Source organism: Lontra canadensis, unplaced genomic scaffold (assembly GCF_010015895.1).
Source record: "Lontra canadensis isolate GAN:19392208 unplaced genomic scaffold, GSC_riverotter_1.0 scaffold54, whole genome shotgun sequence".
NCBI classification, from domain to species: Eukaryota; Metazoa; Chordata; class Mammalia; order Carnivora; family Mustelidae; genus Lontra; species Lontra canadensis.
Window position 1 is genome coordinate 9,474,530 of NW_022631048.1, and position 17,267 is coordinate 9,491,796.

The 17,267-nt window shown below is 56.3% G+C and overlaps 1 protein-coding gene across 1 annotated transcript in view; it reads left to right on the forward strand.

Annotated features, from left to right (window-relative positions):
- The first annotated feature begins 772 nt into the window (after window positions 1-772).
- Window positions 773-17,267, forward strand: part of GRB10 (growth factor receptor bound protein 10) — a 167,798-nt gene continuing 151,303 nt past the window's right edge. Inside the window, exon 1 of the mRNA XM_032874995.1 lies at window positions 773-991. The gene's annotated coding sequence lies outside the window, so the exon portion shown is untranslated. The remainder of the gene's footprint in view (window positions 992-17,267) is intronic.

Consider the following 17,267-nt stretch of genomic DNA (forward strand, 5'->3'; position numbering starts at 1 on the left):
GAAGAGATGCTAATAACCATATCGATGACAACGGTTTCCATTAATTCAGGGGTTCCTTCGTGGCAGTCACTTTATGTAACAGCCATGACCTCATTGAATCCCCAGGATATCACCCTCGGGCAGGCGCATTAGTCCATTTCAAAGATAAGGACACTGAGGCTTGGAGGCAGTAAGTAAACATGCAGGGCTTCCCCACTCCACCTGCATCTGGGTGCTCGCCCGCAGACGGGTAAACAGAGGCTCAGAGAGGCGAGGCCCCACACCTGGCTGGCTGTGGGCGGACACTGCAAACCCCGGTTCTCCTTTCCCGGACCGGACCGCCAGCCCACCACGGAGTCCGGCAGTCGCAGCTCGTCGTCGTCGGGTCGGTCCTTCTGCGGCGCCGGGGGTCGAGGATTTGGACCGCACGGTTCATACTTCGAGTTTCCGAGAATTCGTTCCCAAATCGCCTTTCGGGACAGGTCCGACGTGTCCTTCGCCGGCGCCCGGCTTGGGCGGCCGGGGTCCCGCGTCCTGGGGTACCGGGATGGGGCGGGGCAGGACGCGGAATTCCCCCCCCTCCGCCGTAGCGCAGCGGCGCCCCCCGCGCCCCGCCCTGCGCCCCGGCCGCGGCTCCGCCCGCGCTGGCGGCCGCCGAGCGGTCCGGGCTGTGGCGGCGGCGGCGGCGGCGGCGGCGGGAGGAGGAGCAGGAAAAGCGGCCGGGGGAGGAGGCGGAGGCGGCGGAGGCGGAGGCGGGCGGGGCCGGGCGGGTTTAAAGCCCGGCGAGGGGGTGGGGAGGCCGGGAGGAGGCAGGAAGGGACGCGAGCGGCGCGCCGGTGGCGGGCTCGGCTGGGAGGCCGCGGAGACCCGCGCGGAGCCCAAAGTTTGCGCTCAGCCCCTGGGCGGCGGCTCGCGGGGGCCGGGTCCGCCTTGCGCGCCGCCTCGCCCGCCCCGGCCGCGCCGAGGGTCGCCGGCGGCCACGCGGAGGCGGCCGGGAGCGGCGCCGCGGCAGGTACGGAGTTGGGCGGGGAGCGCGGCGGCAAGTTACTTTGTGGTCGGCGCGGCCGGGCCCGGCGGGCGGGCGGGCGGTCCCCGCGCCGTCATTGTCTGCGCGCGGGCCGGCCGGCCGGGGACGCCGGGCGCCGCGGGGGCGCGGCGGGCGGAAGGGCGTCGCCTCCGGGCCGGGGTCTGCGGGAGCGGCGGGCAGCGGGGAGCGGGCGGCGGGCAGCGGGGAGCCGGCGGGTGGCGGCTGTGCGCGCGGCGCTCCCGGCCCGGGAGCCGAGGGGCCGGGCGGCGCCTTCCCGAGCCCTCCGGGCCGACGCTGGCCGCCCGCGGGCTGGGCTGGGCAGGGGGTGCTGGGTGCGCCGGGCCCTGAGGGCCGAGGCCGCCCTCCCGGAGACGCCCGGGGGTGGGCTGCACGCGCCCCTGCAGCCCGGGGTGCGCCCGCGGCGGGGGCGGTGGGGCCGGGCTCCTCTCCCCCTGCCCGAGCGTCCGCGCCGCGGATTTTTTTTGTTGTCGTTGTTCTCTTCGTGGCCCCGTTACCCGCCGCCCGGGGCCTAACACCAAGTTGTGGGCTCGCGGATCAGCCGCCCGCCAACCGTGGAAATGTGATAAGAGACCGTTCGCAGAAGGCAATTTCTGATGCAACTCCTGCCTTCGCTGCTCGCCTCTCCAAACGCCTGCCTTGCCTCTGCCCTCGAGTACGTGCGTTATGGAAATGAGGAGTATTCTCGACTTTTGATTGTGTTCGTCTTTTCTTGGGATTGGAAGAAACGCAGACTTTGTGTCCTTTGCCCCGACCGAAAGGGTGGGTAGCGTAGGGGAGCCACAGGTGGCTTTGACCCGGTCCTGGATCTGGATCGTAGGGACGCATTGGAAAGGAGGCTTTCTTGCAAAGATCGTAGCCGCTTTCATTCAAGAGATGCAAAGAAAAAGCCCAAACAAGTAGCGCTCGTGAGTAAATATGCATTATTGCACAACTTTCTCAGTGCTGCTGTTTACAAGGCCAGGCCCAGAACACTTTGTTTCTGAAAATGCTGATTCAGCCATTTGCAGCCCCCGAGGTTCAGAAATGGTGCTCTGTTTAACGTTTCACTCAGTTTTACTAAGAACACATGTTAGCGCAGCAACAGGCGTCGACTGGGGGTTTATGGCACAAAGCTGGTGATTCTTCCTCAGAGTTGACCCAGCGCCCCCCTTTCTCTTTCCAAGAGGACACGTGGGAAGAAGCTGTGACTTATGGTGACCGTGAGGTGTCTCTTGGGGGGTGTTTTATTAAGGAGAAGCCCTGAAGCCAAATGTGTTTCCAGGAATGATTCTAAATGACTGAGGTTTTTGTTTTTGTCTTTTCTGTGAAAAATCTGAACTCTAGGATTCCTGCACATAATACTTGAGTTTTATTGGGAACACTTGAAAGAGAAGGGCCACACAGGCCAATCCCCAGATTACAGGGAGGGAACGTGAGGACAGACCGAGTTACACAGCCGAGAGCAGCTCCTGTAACTGAGAAGCCTGGCTCCTGATACTTCTGTAACATTTCACCTTGTAAAAGACTCGGTAGAAAGCTCCTTGCTTTCATCCTCCACAGCTCGCTGATCTGTGTTTTACAGGTATGGAAACTGAGGCTCAGCAGGTTAACTGACATGTCAGGGTAACCTGGCCAGCAGATGACGGCACTGTCACCAGGAGCTAGTTTTGGATTTTTCTTTCTTTTTTTTTTAAGCCCTGTGTGTTTCATGTTTCTGCATAAGCCCGTCTGCCTCTGAAAGCGAGAAGTGGCCCAGAGGAGGTTCCTCCTTCCAGCCACACAGCTGGAGAAGTAGGAAGCTCTGTTGCCACTCTGGGGGCTCCCCACCTTCCAGATTTGTCCTGTTGCGAGGTGTTCATCGATTTCTCCACTTACTTTTTGTACTTCAATACACACTTCATTTGGGAGGAAACTTTGATGTCATGAGCTCGATATGGCAAGTTGTTTTATGGTAATTAAAACAGTGTTTTAATAGAAGCTGTGCATCCCTAAAAAGTCATCAGTGGCCCTATTGCGTGTGGTGTGTACCACTTCTGGGGCTGTGTCGGCTGGGCAGAGTGCCTTTCCTTTGTGAGTCGGGAATCCAGAGCAGGGCAGGTTCCTGCCAACCACTTGTCTAGGCAATTATTCCATTATTGGTGGTGGCCATCAGGATCGGAACCCAGGGCACCCACAGTGACTGGCCAAGTGGAGAGAGCCGAAGTCAGGATCTAAGAGCTGGCACAAAACGTTAATTTTGATGGGGTGGCTGGTCTGAGACCTTACAAGGTACAGAAAGCAAACTCCTGCTTGACCAGAGGCCGCTTTTGTGCCTTCCGCTTCGTCTCAGAGCTGTAGAAATTCTGGGTTGGTGTATCTGATAAAACCTAATGCTTTGAAGGTGGCCTAATTTAAGGAACCTATTTTCTTGGAATTCTGTCCATCTCTGCAGGGGAGGAAAAACCCACACGGTGGTAGGACGTTTTTGAGCCAGAGTCAGAACTCAGAGCCGAGGGGTCTGTACGGTGCAGGGGGGAGGAAGCCGTTGCATTTGCCGCGTGTGCAAAATCCCCCTCTGTTTCTCAGACTGTTAAGCCAACGTGAAATTGCGTGGGCTTGTGGGGAGAAATACTTGCCTCGTCTTTGCATTTAAGTAACCATTCATGTTCAAGATTTAAATCAAACTTTTTCTGCTAGTGAAGATTTTTTTTTCTTCCTTTAACCTGTCTTTATTTTTTGCTCAACTGTCGAATTATGGGAAATTACGGAAGGAACTAAGACAGTTGAGCGACTTGGTGGGCGAAGCTTGGCAGACAGGGCACGTTGGGGATCTGGTAACCTGCGAGGTCTGCATGCTGATGGGTGCGGAACACGGTTCATCTGTTCAGGCACTGATTTATGTTCGTATTTTAGCCGTGTGCTCCCCCGCCTTCTCCGTCAGGTGGGGACACCGTTGCCTCCGCTGCCCTCCCTGGCTTCAGGAGCTTCTGAACTCCTCTCCTTGGGATGGGCTTTTGTCCCTGGTCCTGGGGGTCACAGGGCCTGTTTTCCGGAAGGAGATGAAAGCAGGGGGAGCATAAAACTGCCAGCACCTGGAAGGGCTGATGGCTCTTCTTTATTGATGGGAAGAGACATGGTGTGACTCTCCCTTGAGATGGCTACTCAGAGAGCCCTGTCCCATCGTGAATGGAAGGTCGTCGCAGAGGCAGAAACCTGAATGGTTCTGACTTTCTGCTTTTGGGGTATGCCGACTGAGGGGATCTCCCTTTTTGCTGTGGGAGCCCCGCTGGCCCTGTGTCCAGGTGGAAATAGATGCCTGCCGGGAACTCAGGTTGGTTCATCACCTCTGGACGCCACTGGGGAAACTAGAATATTATTTCTGACCATCAAATTCATAAATGGACTTGACAGAGACCTTCCTTGATTGTTGAGATCCTCGATTTCAGGATTGATCTGGGCCGGAGCTGCCAGAGGGGACGATGTGTTTGGGCACCTCCCTTGGGAACAGGTGCCGGGGACGAATCCCGCTCCCTTTCTGCTCTGTGCAGGGGTCGTGGCCCGTGCTGACCACTGCACGAGGCCTGCTGCCCCAGTGTGACCCCCGGGTCTACTCTTTCCTGGGGCGGCGAGCCTGAGCAGGTTAACTAAGCTCATCGGCAAAACGAGAGTCAAAGGCGTTTACCGGCAAGGGCTGTTGGAGTCCTGTGACCCTGTATGTGGCGGGTGGCACTTTGCCAGAGCTTGGACACGCCGTCAGGGCACACTCAGCCTTGACTTGGAGCAGCTTGTGAGCTTGATTATTCTACTTCCTGTTAATCTGCAAGGTCTGCTCGAAGCAGGACCTCGCTTCTCATGCCTTTGCCTGCTGGTGCTGGGCGCGTGTTCGCTGCCCCAGACCTTGGGGGACGGACCATAACCTGCTTGAGCACCAGTCCTTGTAAGGATGCTTTTCTGGCCCGCCTGTAGCACGGCAGCTGGAGCTCCTCGCGGCGGGCTTTCCGGGAGTGAGATGGGTGGTGGAATGCACGTGTTATCTGGGGGCAAAGCGTTTGAACCAGATGATAGTGAAGAGCAGGCATTGGCAGCCGGTTGCCCCCGACCAGGAGCGAGAGCGGTGGATGCCCGGGAGATGCACAGGCTCAGGCGGGCTGCAGCCTCGAATGAGGGAGACCCCTGGGCTCAGGCAGTGCGAGGCGAGGTGGCATCTAGTTTTAGGACCCCGAGGTTGGTTGGTGTCTGGCGTCTACAGAGTCTCTTGGCCCGGCTGGGATGGAAGTGAACGTGGACCCGGGTCCTGCCGGGCTGACCGTGATCCTGGGAAACGGCTGTGCACACACACCGTCGAGGGCTGTGCCGGCGAGCCGCCCTGCATCTCCCTGAGTCCTGGCTAGGTTTTCAAGCCGGGTCGACAGGCCCAGGCACCAGTCGCTGCCGTCTTGCCTAGTAACGTGGGCTCCTAAAGCACTTGGCGTGCAAAGAGCTTGACGCATGCTGGCCCTTGGCGTTGCATCGTTATTGTCCTTTGGAAACAGGGCTGGGAGCTGTCACCACAGATAAAACTGCGAGGTGACCGTGCTTCATCTGTCCCTGTCTGGAGCTAACAGGTGCACCATCCCGGGACCTCTGAAAATACAGAATGGTGAGGGATGCCTGGAGACCCCCTGTGGACATCCCTTTTCTCTTGTCCTGTCCCATGGGAGCCACCCGTGAGGACCTCCTGGGCTTCTGACCGCAAGTTGCCTGGATCTCCCTTGAGATGCTTCTCAGTGCAGAGACCATGCGGGCACTCCCTTCTCTGATGGGATAGCTGGGCCTTTGGTTTGCTTAGTTATTTTCTTACCTGTCATCCCTGGGAGTGTCTTCTCCTCACGTTTGTGAGTTGAGAACTCCCCCTGACCTACAAACTTCTCTCAGGTCCCGTTCTAGTAGTGGTCATTTTTGGACCCCCTGCATCAGAAAGCTCATAGTGACCGGAAAGCGACTATGAACCGAGGGACTTCTAAGTTCAGAAGTTTGTATGTTGGCCTCACGCAGATAGGAGAGCTTCTTTGGTGTGGGGACGACAGCTTGCTCTGAATCTGGGCTCCTGCCTGGAAATCTTGTCACCAGGTGGGAGGCTGAGCTGAGGGATGTGGAGGGTCTGAGCAGCGTTCCCTGTGGCTCAGAGAAGACCATGGTATGTTCCCCAGGAGCCTTCAGGCTGCTCTTCCTAGGATGCTGTCTGTCCTCTTTTCCCCAGAATTCTGTGGATCTCATGGAAACCAGGCTAGGGAGTTTCTAGAGAAATAGGAAGATGAGACTGCGGCCTACGTCTCCCCTGTGGTGTGTGAGAGCTTTGGAGGAAGGGTAAGGCAGGATGGGGATCCGTGCCCCACTCTTGGACTGTGTCTACACTGCAGGCCTGGCCCTTCTCCCCACCCTGCAGGCTGCAGGGCTGCGGTGGGCCCAGGCAGCCTCCCCAGGTAGGGCCCCGTCCCCTGCTCTCCCGCCTGCCCTCCTGCGAGGTCCCTCCATTTGCAACACCCCCCGGCTCCCTAATCCCTCGGCACCCAGGGCAGACCTTTGTGACCTTTAGTTTGATCTTGTAATCAGATCTACGTGTATATATAGTTGGGTCCCAGAAGTGACCAGGCTTAGTGTTTGGTGTTCATGTTTATCTATATTTCCAAGCAGTTGTCTCTCATTTCTCATGTGATGCTTTGAGTTCTCTTCTTGGAAGGTGCGGAGTCCTGGCCCTGACCGTCCCGGCCGGGTCCCGCAGTGGTCTCCCTGCCGAGTCTTCTGGCAAGGTGGGCTGGGCCGTGACACACTGCTGATGTTCTGGGGGTGAGCGGTGAGGCACCCCGCACTGACCTTCCCTGTCTGGCCCGACATGGTCCGTCTCTGGGAGCGCTTTTGCATTTCCTTGGTGGTTCATGTGCTTAGCACTCCCTGCTGCGGCCCGCCCCCCCCCGCTCTTCCTTCCCCATCAGCCTGGGGATGCCCTTTGCCTTCCTCTAGGGTCCTGGATCTCTTTCCTCATGGCTTCCCACAGTGGGATGGGGAACATTCCATGCTGGCCTCCAAAAAAAAACGTGTCTGCCAGTTCTTGGGACGCTGTGTGTGTGAAAACATCCTTATTTTCCTCTCACGGATACGTGTGTCCAAGTGTAGACTCCTGGACTAGAGGTTGTTTTCCCTCAAAAAATTCAAAGGACGTCACTGTCTTTAGGCAGAATGGGGTTGAGAGTGAACCTAATCTGATTCTTGGTTCTGGGTATGAAACCGTCTGAGTATTTTGTTTTTTCTTCTTTTTTTTCCCCGTTTTCTTTCTTTTCATGTCTAGAAGCTCTGGGATTTTCTCTTTGTATCTTTGTTTGGAAGTCCCGTAAAGAAGTGCCTTGGGGGGGGGGGCTCTCCCATCTATTGTGTGAGGTACAGCAAGGGTCCCTTCAAGCTGGAAACCCAGGTCCTTCAGGCGTGGGATATGTTTTTAAATTAATTCTTTAATTTCCTTTCTTCCGCCTTTCCCTTTCTTTCTAGAGTGGCTTTTGTTTGTTAGGTTCTGGGACTGGTTCTCCAATTACTTCTATCTCCTGTTTTCTATCTGTTCTGTTGTTCGAGGTTGGGCTGTATGTCAGGCTGATGTTTAATCCTTTCTATTGGATTTTAAATTTCTGTTTTAATTTTTAATCCCCAAGGACCTTTCCTCTGATTCTTTTCTTTCAGCGGACTTTGTTTTTTCGATCCGTTTTTAGATTGACTGTGAAATCGAGCAGAAAACAGAGATTTCCCATGTGCTTCCTGACCCCCAGCATCCCCAGCAGAGGGGGCATTTGTCAGTGAACCTACAGCGATACGTCCATCATCACCAAAAGTGATTATTTTTATTTTAATCCCATAACATCGTTGTATCGTAGATATAGTGTTTGTTAAATTTTTTTTGGGGGGAAGGGGTATATTCATTTCTGTTTTTTTTTTTTTCTTTTTTCTTTTACCTAGATAGTTTTTTTCTTCAAACAATACATTATTGTTTAAAAATTTTCTACACACTTGTGCCTGACTTAACAGAAAGGAGAGCCTGTGGCAGGCGAGAGCTTCTGGGTGTGTTTTATTTGGATGTCCAAGCCTGGGGAAGCAGGGGTGGAGGTGGGAGGGAGGCAGGAACAGGGCTGTGTGTGATGGGTGACTCCACATCGTCCCTGTCCCCACACAGTCCTGGGGCTGGGGCCGGCTGAAGACGGATTCATCTGCCATTCCGTGGCCACCTCTGCCTGTGGGCCAGGGGTATGGGCCTGTGGGTGCTGGTGCAGGCCATGTGGGCAGGCCTTCCTCATCCACGAGGCCTGTCGGGCCTCTGCCCTGGCGGTTGTCCAAGTGGTCGCCCCAGGTGGCCAGTGGAGAGGCCGAGACAGCCGAGGCTGGCAGGGTGGTGTCCGACCCACTCCACGCAGCCCCCATCATTCAGGTTCAAAGCTTTGCTCAGACGTCTGGGCCCTTCTCTGCCCGCTTGCTTTCAGAGGCATCCCTGAGGAGCTGATGGTGGGCCTCTGGGGAGTGCTGTCTGGCTGCCCCATTGTGTGGGGAGCCCCTGGTGCCCACGGCTTGGGACTTTCTCCTCCTCCGGCTAGACTGCGTGCAGAAGCCTCTTTCCTGCTGACGGGGTGGGCTGGGGCAGGCCTGGGCACCTCGGCCACCCTGCGTCATCTGCCCCGCTGGCGCCTGGCGTGGTCACAGAGGCCCAGAGACCCTGCAGTGCTTCTGGAAAGCAGCTCCGTGTTCCGGAGGTGCCTGCTGATGGCTTTGGGGGAGGACGGGGGTGCAGCTGGTCCTTAGGCTGGAGTCAGTGCCCTTATTCAGACCCCGCCTCCCTGCGGTTCTCCTGTCTGACACCTGCGGGCCTGGTCTGGCTGTGTCTCCACTTTCTGGCGGGGCCTCTGGCTCTTTTGGATCCTTGATCAGCTTCCTCTGGTCCACTGGCTTTCTGGCTTTTATGCCTTTTAGAAGATCCCCTCCTTGCGGTCCCAGCACACCCGAGTGTGTGGTCATTGGGTCATTTGGCGCAGGCCCGGGTCTTCTGGATCTGTCACGGCGTCGTGTTACCTCTTGCCCTCTGGAGCCTGCTTCTACCTGGGAGCACTGGTATTTTTTATGGGGGGTGTGGCGGAGGAGGGCCCTTCTGTCATGTCAATCACTCCTCTTCCCCAGCAGGCTGCAGGGCCCATGCGGTCAGGCAGAGGAGTCACCGCCAGGGTTGAGAGCAGAGGCCAGGGGATAGATGGGACCCCTGCTCCTCCTTCTGGTGGTTGACTGCAGAGGTGGGGTGGGGAGTCACCACGGAGAGCAGCGGGGGAGCCTCATGTCTGGGAGGAAAGTGGGGCTCACCTGTGCCAGTGACTTGCTCTGTGACCTGGGGCAAGTTCATCTGTTGGGGTCTTGACTTCTAGAATGTCAGGGCTGGACTTTATGCCTCAGTTTACCCTGCAGCATCTCCACTGGAGGGGTGCCGTGTATGGCTAACTCGCCTGTGGAGTGTGCTTTGCCTCCTGGCGTGCGGGCCAGGCCATTCCGGATCTGCCAGAACCTTGAGAGATACTCGCTGACGCTCCTTTTGGGTTGAACACTCTGCTTTGGGTTGGCGTTCACGGGGTCGACTTCAGAATCCTGAGAGCACCTGGCCCTGGTTGCCTCGGAGGGCTTCCCGGTCGAGTGAACATCTGCGGTGTCTTCCCCGAGCCCTCTGGTAGTTAGAGGGCCTGTGGCTGGCCCTGCCTCCTTCTCGGGAGCTGCACTCGGTGCTTCTCTGCCCGTCTGAGCACAGCGCCCCTTGGGCTCCCCAGCTCTCTGCTCCCAAGTGTGCGTGCGGCGGAGCGTCCGTCCGAGTCTGCTTCCAGGCGGTTCTCACTGCCTTCTGCAGCTTGCAGCTCTCCCTGCTGTGTCCCAGGGGCTAGTGTGCTCCCTGGCTGCGTGGCCCGCTGCGGGGCCGGTTCAGGGCTGTCTGTGCACGTGCGCATCCCTGTTCCATGCCCAGCGCACAGCCCACGCTCCGTGTACCGTCTGTTAGCCTTGAGCCTCCGGCTTCAAGAGGTAGCTTCTCCCTTCCTGCTGTTTGTGCTCACACCTGGGGAGGGCTGGGAGTGATCCTGGAAATCCCGAACTGGCCGCCCCTGGTGTTCACCCAGGCTCCTGGGCAGGTGGAAAGAGTGGGTGTGCTGTCGCGTGTCTGACTGGTGGTGGGCCTGGGAGTCCCCCGGCCCAGTGCTCTGCATCGTCTCATAGGCAGAGAAGGAGAATGTTGTGTTTCTGTGAGCAGGGTGTGTCCTTGCCCATCACAGTGGAGGCGGCCCGTGGGGGAGGCCGCAGGGCAGTGGACGGAACAGGGGGTTTCTTTTGGATTGCTGTGAGAACCAGGGCTTGGGCAATGCAAGTTCTCCCTGAAGCCTTAGGGCGTGACCTGGTCACCTGGGCTTTGGGCCTGGAGTCCCAGGTACCTGGCCCAGGCCACGCTTCTCCCCCTTTCCTCAGAATGCCATCCCCTGTAAGTAGAGCATTGTGGGGCCAGACCTGTGCTGTAGGGTCCTCCGTGCACAGAGAACTGGTAGGGGTGGGTCTCATTGCATTTTGGAGGCAGGGTAGCATCCCACCCTTGCCAGGATGGCTTCCCTACTTCTTGGTGTTAGAGCTCTTCAGGCTGTGTCTGGGGGTGCTCAGGCCACAGGATCTGATGTCCTGCACAGAAGTTCCCCGGTGGGGACGTAGCTATGTGGCCTGTGTCCCAGCTGGTCTCCCTCTCTGTGCGCTGTGCGTTCTGCCCTGAGCCCTGTTTCCCAAGCTGTGTGTGCACTGTGCATTCTGTTCCCTAGCCTGGTGTCCCACGCTGTGCGCCGAGTGGCCCGTGCCCCTGCCGGGTCTCCCACGCTGCATGCAGCTACCCCGTGTGGTGGGTCTGGCACACCCAGTGCCACACAGTATATATGGATGCACTGGGACCAGCCCTGTAGTGTGACCCGTGGTCCTCATCTGCATGCTCTCCACGCAGGGCCAGCCCTGGGTGACCGGTAAAGGCACCAGTGGTCAGCTGCTCGCTGTTCTTGCCATGTGCTTTGGTGGCCCAGGGGCTTGGAGGCGCTGTGTGTTCTCAGAAGCACTGGCCCCTGCCCTGTCTCCTGCTGCCCCGGGTCCAGGATCCTGGAGCTTTTGGGTGTCCGCTGTCAGCTGTCAGACAAGGTGTTATATAACCGTTTCTAACTTTGTTTAATATGTAACAAGTAATAACTGTACCCAGATAAACCCGTCCACTATCTCTGAGCCCAGTGGTGGGCAGTGGGTGTGGGAGCCAGCTGCAGAAATGAACAGATAAGGGTTTCTAGGAGGAAACTGGACCTTTTTCTCTGCTGAGGACGAATACCCAGGCCTGCCTGCACCTCTTTCATGCCCCGTTGACATACATAGTCGCGTAGAAAAGCCCAGGACGGACACAGCTTGTGACACTGAACTTTCCCCTCCAAGTCCGCCTCCTCCGTGGAGCGAACCTGTCCAGTACGTAGGGTGAGGAGTGAGATGTTGGGGAAGTTTCTCACGCTTGAATTCGATTAGCAGATCGCTCCAAACACAGGTGGGACCACCGTGCCCTCGTTCTTAGGACAATCAGATCTGTTCCACGCAGTGATTGACCCTTTGATCACCTGCCGGTGGGAGTCCCTCCCTGCCCAGGCTGTTGACAGAGGTTTTGTTGGAGGTGCCCGCACATGGCAGCTGTTGTCTGGGGAGGCTGCCGTCTGCGCAGCTGCCGTCTCCTACCCACTCCTGCAGGCGAGGAAGAAGCAGCGGGCGCCTTTCCTCCCGGTTCTCTGTAAGTGTGAAAGAGGGCAAGGGACAGTCGGGATTGGACGGGCGGTGGCCCCAGAGTGCTGAGCCTCAGGGTCTGTTTCGAAGTCACTGTGGGACCAGACAGTGCCTTTAGTCTCGTGCATGTCTCAGCTCTTGTGCCATTTGCCAGACTGTCCCTGTATGCACGGGGAGCTGGTGTCACACGCCCACCCTTTAGCCTGGGACCCACCAGCTCTGTATGTTGGTTGGGGCCGGGCGTGGGTGTGGGAGGACTTGTTGGTTTTCCTCTCCTCCGGCACTCGAAAGCGTAAAACTGGTAAAGACCCGCAGGAGAAGACTTACTCTGGACTTGGGGTGCCAGGCAACCACACGGGGAAGTCCGGTTGTGGGAGGTGTTCATGCGCGTCAGACTCCGGAGGGCTCGCTGCTGTGCCCCGTGCCCCTGAAACAGGGATGGGACTCACCGCCTTGTAGGAATGGGGGCGTGTGTGGTGACTGCCAGGGGACACAGTCCACAGGATGCGCGGTGATTTCACGCTCGCTTTGGCTCGAGGTCAGTGGGATTCCAGAAGGGTGGCAGGAAAGTGTGAGTTAGGTCGAAGCATTTTCTTGACTGTCAGTCACTCCTGGAGCCATTGCATAAGCGCCACCCAGACCTGGGTTTCTGAGCTTTTCAGAGAACACGGGCTCTTTTGAACTTTTGCTGCAGTCTAAATCCACTGATGGATTGCCAGGAGGCACTCTCGTGGTCCCACAAGAGCCGCGCAGCCTCGTGGGGTGTGGCCTCGTGACGCAGTGTCTTAGGAAAGTCCAGACAGACTAGAACGGGCGTACCTTCCTTTCAGATGGGAGGGGACGCCCTGATAATGCCTGGGTGGAGGGGTGGCTAGGAGAGAGCCGGGTTTTTCAAGCGGTGACCTCTGAATCTCTCCAGGCCTTGCCCCGATCCATGAGACCGACCTACAGGGCTGGGATCTGGAATCCCACGTCTCTGTAAAGCAGCCCACAGCTCCGGCAGGGATGCTGGGTTCAGAAGTCACCCCAGCGCAGGAGCTCTGTGTTCTGCTCTTGGAATCACCAGTTGGGTCAGAAACTTGGCAGCTCCCACCTGCCAGCATTACTACCTAATCAGAAGGTCAAGGGTAGAGTGAGGGGTGGTGGTAGGGCAGTCTGAGCCCTGTGGACCCTGGGGGGCTCTGGGAGAACACGGGACAGGAGGCCGTGGTGAGGCTCTTTTTGTTTCTGTGTTTTACATCAGACTTAAAAAAGAACGGCCCCGTTCCAGGGCTCACCCAGCCCCACCCACACGGGCCACGGAAGCATGCCTGGCAGTTGACATGGCCACACGTTACATCCAAAATCAACATGATGCACCGTATTTACTTCTGTTCATCGAATTCACGGGGTGGAAATGACTTACAGAGCCCTAGCCCATCCGGAACCTTCCAAGTACCTGAACCCTTTCCATGAAGCCTTACTCAGACGGGTTCGGGAGAACTCTTCCCCTTCCCTCCTCCTGGATGGCGTGGGCTTTGTTCCTCCCCAGGCTGGTAGCGGCTGGATCAGAGGGACACGGGGAGCAGGAACTCCAGTTACGGGGACTGTAGTTACAGTTACAGCAGGTGTGCACTGAACCCGTTTGCTTCTGCCTTGCCTTTTGTCCTCCGTCTCCTTGGGCAGGGAGTCCAGGGCTCTGCAGAACGTTCCGGGTCTGTGGGATGCTGGGCTCCAGGTGCTCCCGGCTCTAGCCTGACGTCAGGGAGGGGAGGCAGCCCCGTGTGCGTGAATGGGACCTCGAGGTCCCCACTGGTCCCCTGCGTCCTCATCGCGGTTGACTTCTTTGCAGGATGGTGCTGGTGCCTCGGCTCTGGCTATTTGCCTTCGCTGCTGAGGACCGGACGCTCTCAGCACCTCTCGGCGCTCAACTGGGACACGGGCTTCAGGAGTGCACAGGTGGCTTTGCACGCGGACGCGGGGAGTCGCTCACCGGGCAGGTGTTGGAGGAACCAGCGTGTCCCCTCTGCCTGCTGCCGCCGCGCTCCCGCTGAACACCGTGACATCCGTGGAGGAAGGCACAGTGAGCAGAGGGGTGGCGTGGCTGAGGGCCGGCTCAGCACGGAAGGAGCCATCCCAGTGGAGTTCTCACTTGTTTTCCGGGAAGGAGCTGGCAGTGGTCTGTATTGACACAGGCTCGGGATTAACAGGGGCTGAAAACGGTCCTCAAGCTGGAGTGGGCACGTGAGCAGCCCCGGGATCCCGTGACCAGGCCGCTACCAGCTCAGTAAGTCTAGGGTGCAGCCGAGGTCCTGCGTGTCCGCCCGGCTCCCTGGCCTGTGCGTGCTCCAGCTGCAGCCACGCGTCGTGTGCTGAGGTCTTCACGCGTGTGTTCTGTTCTGTCTGTGGTTTCTTCTCTGAACATCTCCGAGAAGGCTGCTCGACCCCGCAGGAGCTCTTACTCCTCACGCCGTTACTTAATCTAGGAACTCTGCCAGACAGGTTTCAGCCCTCCGTGATTGTAAATGGCGCTCGTAAGTGCGTCCGGACCTTTAGATACTTGCCCCGAGTCCCCCTTTGACATTCACTTGGAGTCTGTGGGTTGTATTAGGTAGTTTCTCTTTTGCTTCTGATGAAGAAAACTTCAGAGTTTGAAGCCTTCGGAATCTTGCAGGCTCAGGAAGCCTTCCTGTCTTCGTTGCAGGAGTGTGGGATTTACGTCCCACTGAGCTTGTAAACCCGGAGGCCCCAAGCCCTGGGGAGAGACCCATGGCCGGTGTCCGCAGGAGACCCCCACCCCCCAGCCTCCTGCCAATCTGCGCTCTGCCTTGTGGGGGGGAAGGTGGGGGTGCTTGTCGGTCCTGGTTGGGGTGGCGACCTGAGAGCCACTTCCCTTTCTCCCCTGGGAGTCTGTCCTGTGTGGCGGGCGGCAGTCCGGGCACCTGCTCTTCTTCATTCCACCTTTTGAGAAGTTCCACCACCAGAAGCTTTTCTGGGACCGTGGACCCCGTGGAATGTTTGTCTTCTTGCCTCTGCTCATTGCTTAGCACAGGCATTGACGGCCCCACCCGGCTTTGGTGGTGGTTTCTTTGTCAGCCTTTATCAAGCGACTCCCGGTGCTTGTGGTGAGTAGGGCAGCTTAGTGCTTTCCCGAGGACTGGGAGATGCTGCAGAGCGAATAATTCCTTGGCCAGATGTGCTTGGAGATGTCGGGGTGGATAAAGCATTTTCCTGTGACAGAACTTGCAGAAAATTCATTGTATCTCTTCAAGGGGAGGATAGATTATGCTGGTTCCAAAGGTAGGGCACGGGACCCTTTTGGGCTGATGGCGTCCCAGGGCAATACAGATGTCATTCACGTACCACACAGTTCACCCAATTAAACTGGAAGTGTACAAGCCAGTCCCAATGAGTATATTCACAGATTTGTGCAGTTAGTGTGTGTGTGTGTAGACACACGTGCTATATATCGGACCCAGTTACAGACTCACAGGTATGTCCAACCAGCGCCCATTTTATGTCCTTTCATTTTATTTTTTTTTAAGATTTTATTTTATTTTATTAAGGTTTTATTTTATTTTTTTATTTAGAGTGTGAGCAGGGAGCGCGCGCGAGAGAACCCCAAGCAGGCTCTACACGGAGTGCGGAGCCCGTGGCGGGGCTCGATCCTGCGACCCTGAGATCCTGACCTGAACAGAAATCAACAGTCGGTCGCTCAGCCCACCGAGCCCCCCAGGTGCCCCAAGCCACCAGTCAATTCTAGACCCGACGCGAGACCTCACAGGGAAGCCTCCGCTCCCTGGTTATTGCTCTCATTCCGTCGCCCCCACCGCCCCTCGGCTACCACTGGCCTCTTTCCGGTCTCTGTAGGTTTCACTGTTGGGGCGTTTCTAGGAGTGGGTTCCTCTGGCCTGTGGTTTTCGGCCTGGCTGCTGTCATCGAGACTGGCCATGTGGTGGCAGCTGTTGGCAGTTCGTTCCTTTTCACGGCTGAGCAATATCCTCTCCTAGGGTAGCCGCCATCTTCTGTTTGTCCCTTCAGCCGCGGGGGGGACATTTGGGCTCTTGACCTTTTGATTATGGCGAATCGTGCTTTTACAACAGCAGTAAAAAGTACCTGTTGGAGTCCCTGCTTTCAATTTTTTTTTTTTTGGGGTGCATGCCTAGATGTAGAATTGTAGGATGTTAGGATGATCCTGTTTGTAGTGTCTCTGCGGAATTGCCGTGCGGTGTTCCGTAGCGGCTGCAGCACTTCGTGTCCACATCAGCAGTGGACCAGCGCTCCAGTTTCTCCGTGTCCTCGTGGATACTTGGTATTTTCTGATTCTTCATATTTCTGCAAAAGTGTTGGTGGGGCTTTGATGGGGACGCGGTGTGTCTGTGGGCTGTTTTGACTTAGTACTGTCAAGTCTTCCAGCCCATGAACATGAGGTATATTATCATATTTAGGTCTTCTTTGTTTTGTTTGTTTGTTTGTTTGTTTTTGTTTTTTTTTAAGATTTTTATTTAATTATTTGAAAGAGAGTGAGTGAGAGAGAGCATGAGTGCGGGGGGCGGGGGCAGAGAGAGAGGGAGGAGGTGACTCCTCACTGAGCAAGGAGCCCGATGTGGGGCTCAATCCCAGGACCTGGGATCATGACCTGAGCAGAAGGCAGGTGCTTAAATGACTGAGCCACCCAGGAGCCCCGGGTCTTCTTTGTATTCTTACAGCAACATTTTATAGACTTGAGTATTATAAGGTTTTCACCTTTGGTTAAATTTATTCCTAATTATTGTTCTTGATGCTACTGTAAATGGAATAATTTTCTTAAATTTCATTTTCAGATGGTTCATTTTATATAGAAAAATAACTTTATTTTAATATCCTATAACCTTGATGAATTTGTTATTTCAATCCAGTAGTTTTATGTATGTGCAGTCTTTAGAGTTTTTTTGCATGTAAAGTCACATCATCTGGGAATACAGATAACTTTAGTTTTTTCTTTTCAATTTGGATACCATGTATTTATTTTTCTTGCCTAATTGCTCTGGCTAGAGCTTTCAGTACTATGTTGAGTAGAAATGACAAAAGCAGCCCTCTTTTTTTTTTTTTTTTAAAGATTTTATTTATTAGAGAGAGAGAGCAAGTAGGGAGGGGCAGATGGGGGAGGGAGAAGCAGGCTCCCTCCTGAGCAAGGTCCCCTGACCAGGGGGTGGATCCCAGGACCCTGAGATGATGACCTGAGTGCAAGGCAGATGCCTAACTGACTGGGCCACCCAGGCGCCCCTTCCTTGACTTGATCTTAGAGGGAAAGCTTCCACTCTTATGCCTTTGAGGATGCTGGTAATTGGGGATTTTTTCATATGTGAAAAACTTTATTGTGGCTAGAGTTCCCTTCTGCTCTGGTGTGGATGTTTGGTGTCCTCCCCAAATTTATAAGTTGAAATCCTAGTAGGTGGGGGCCTTTGGGAGGTGATTAGGGCATGAGAGTGGAGCCCTC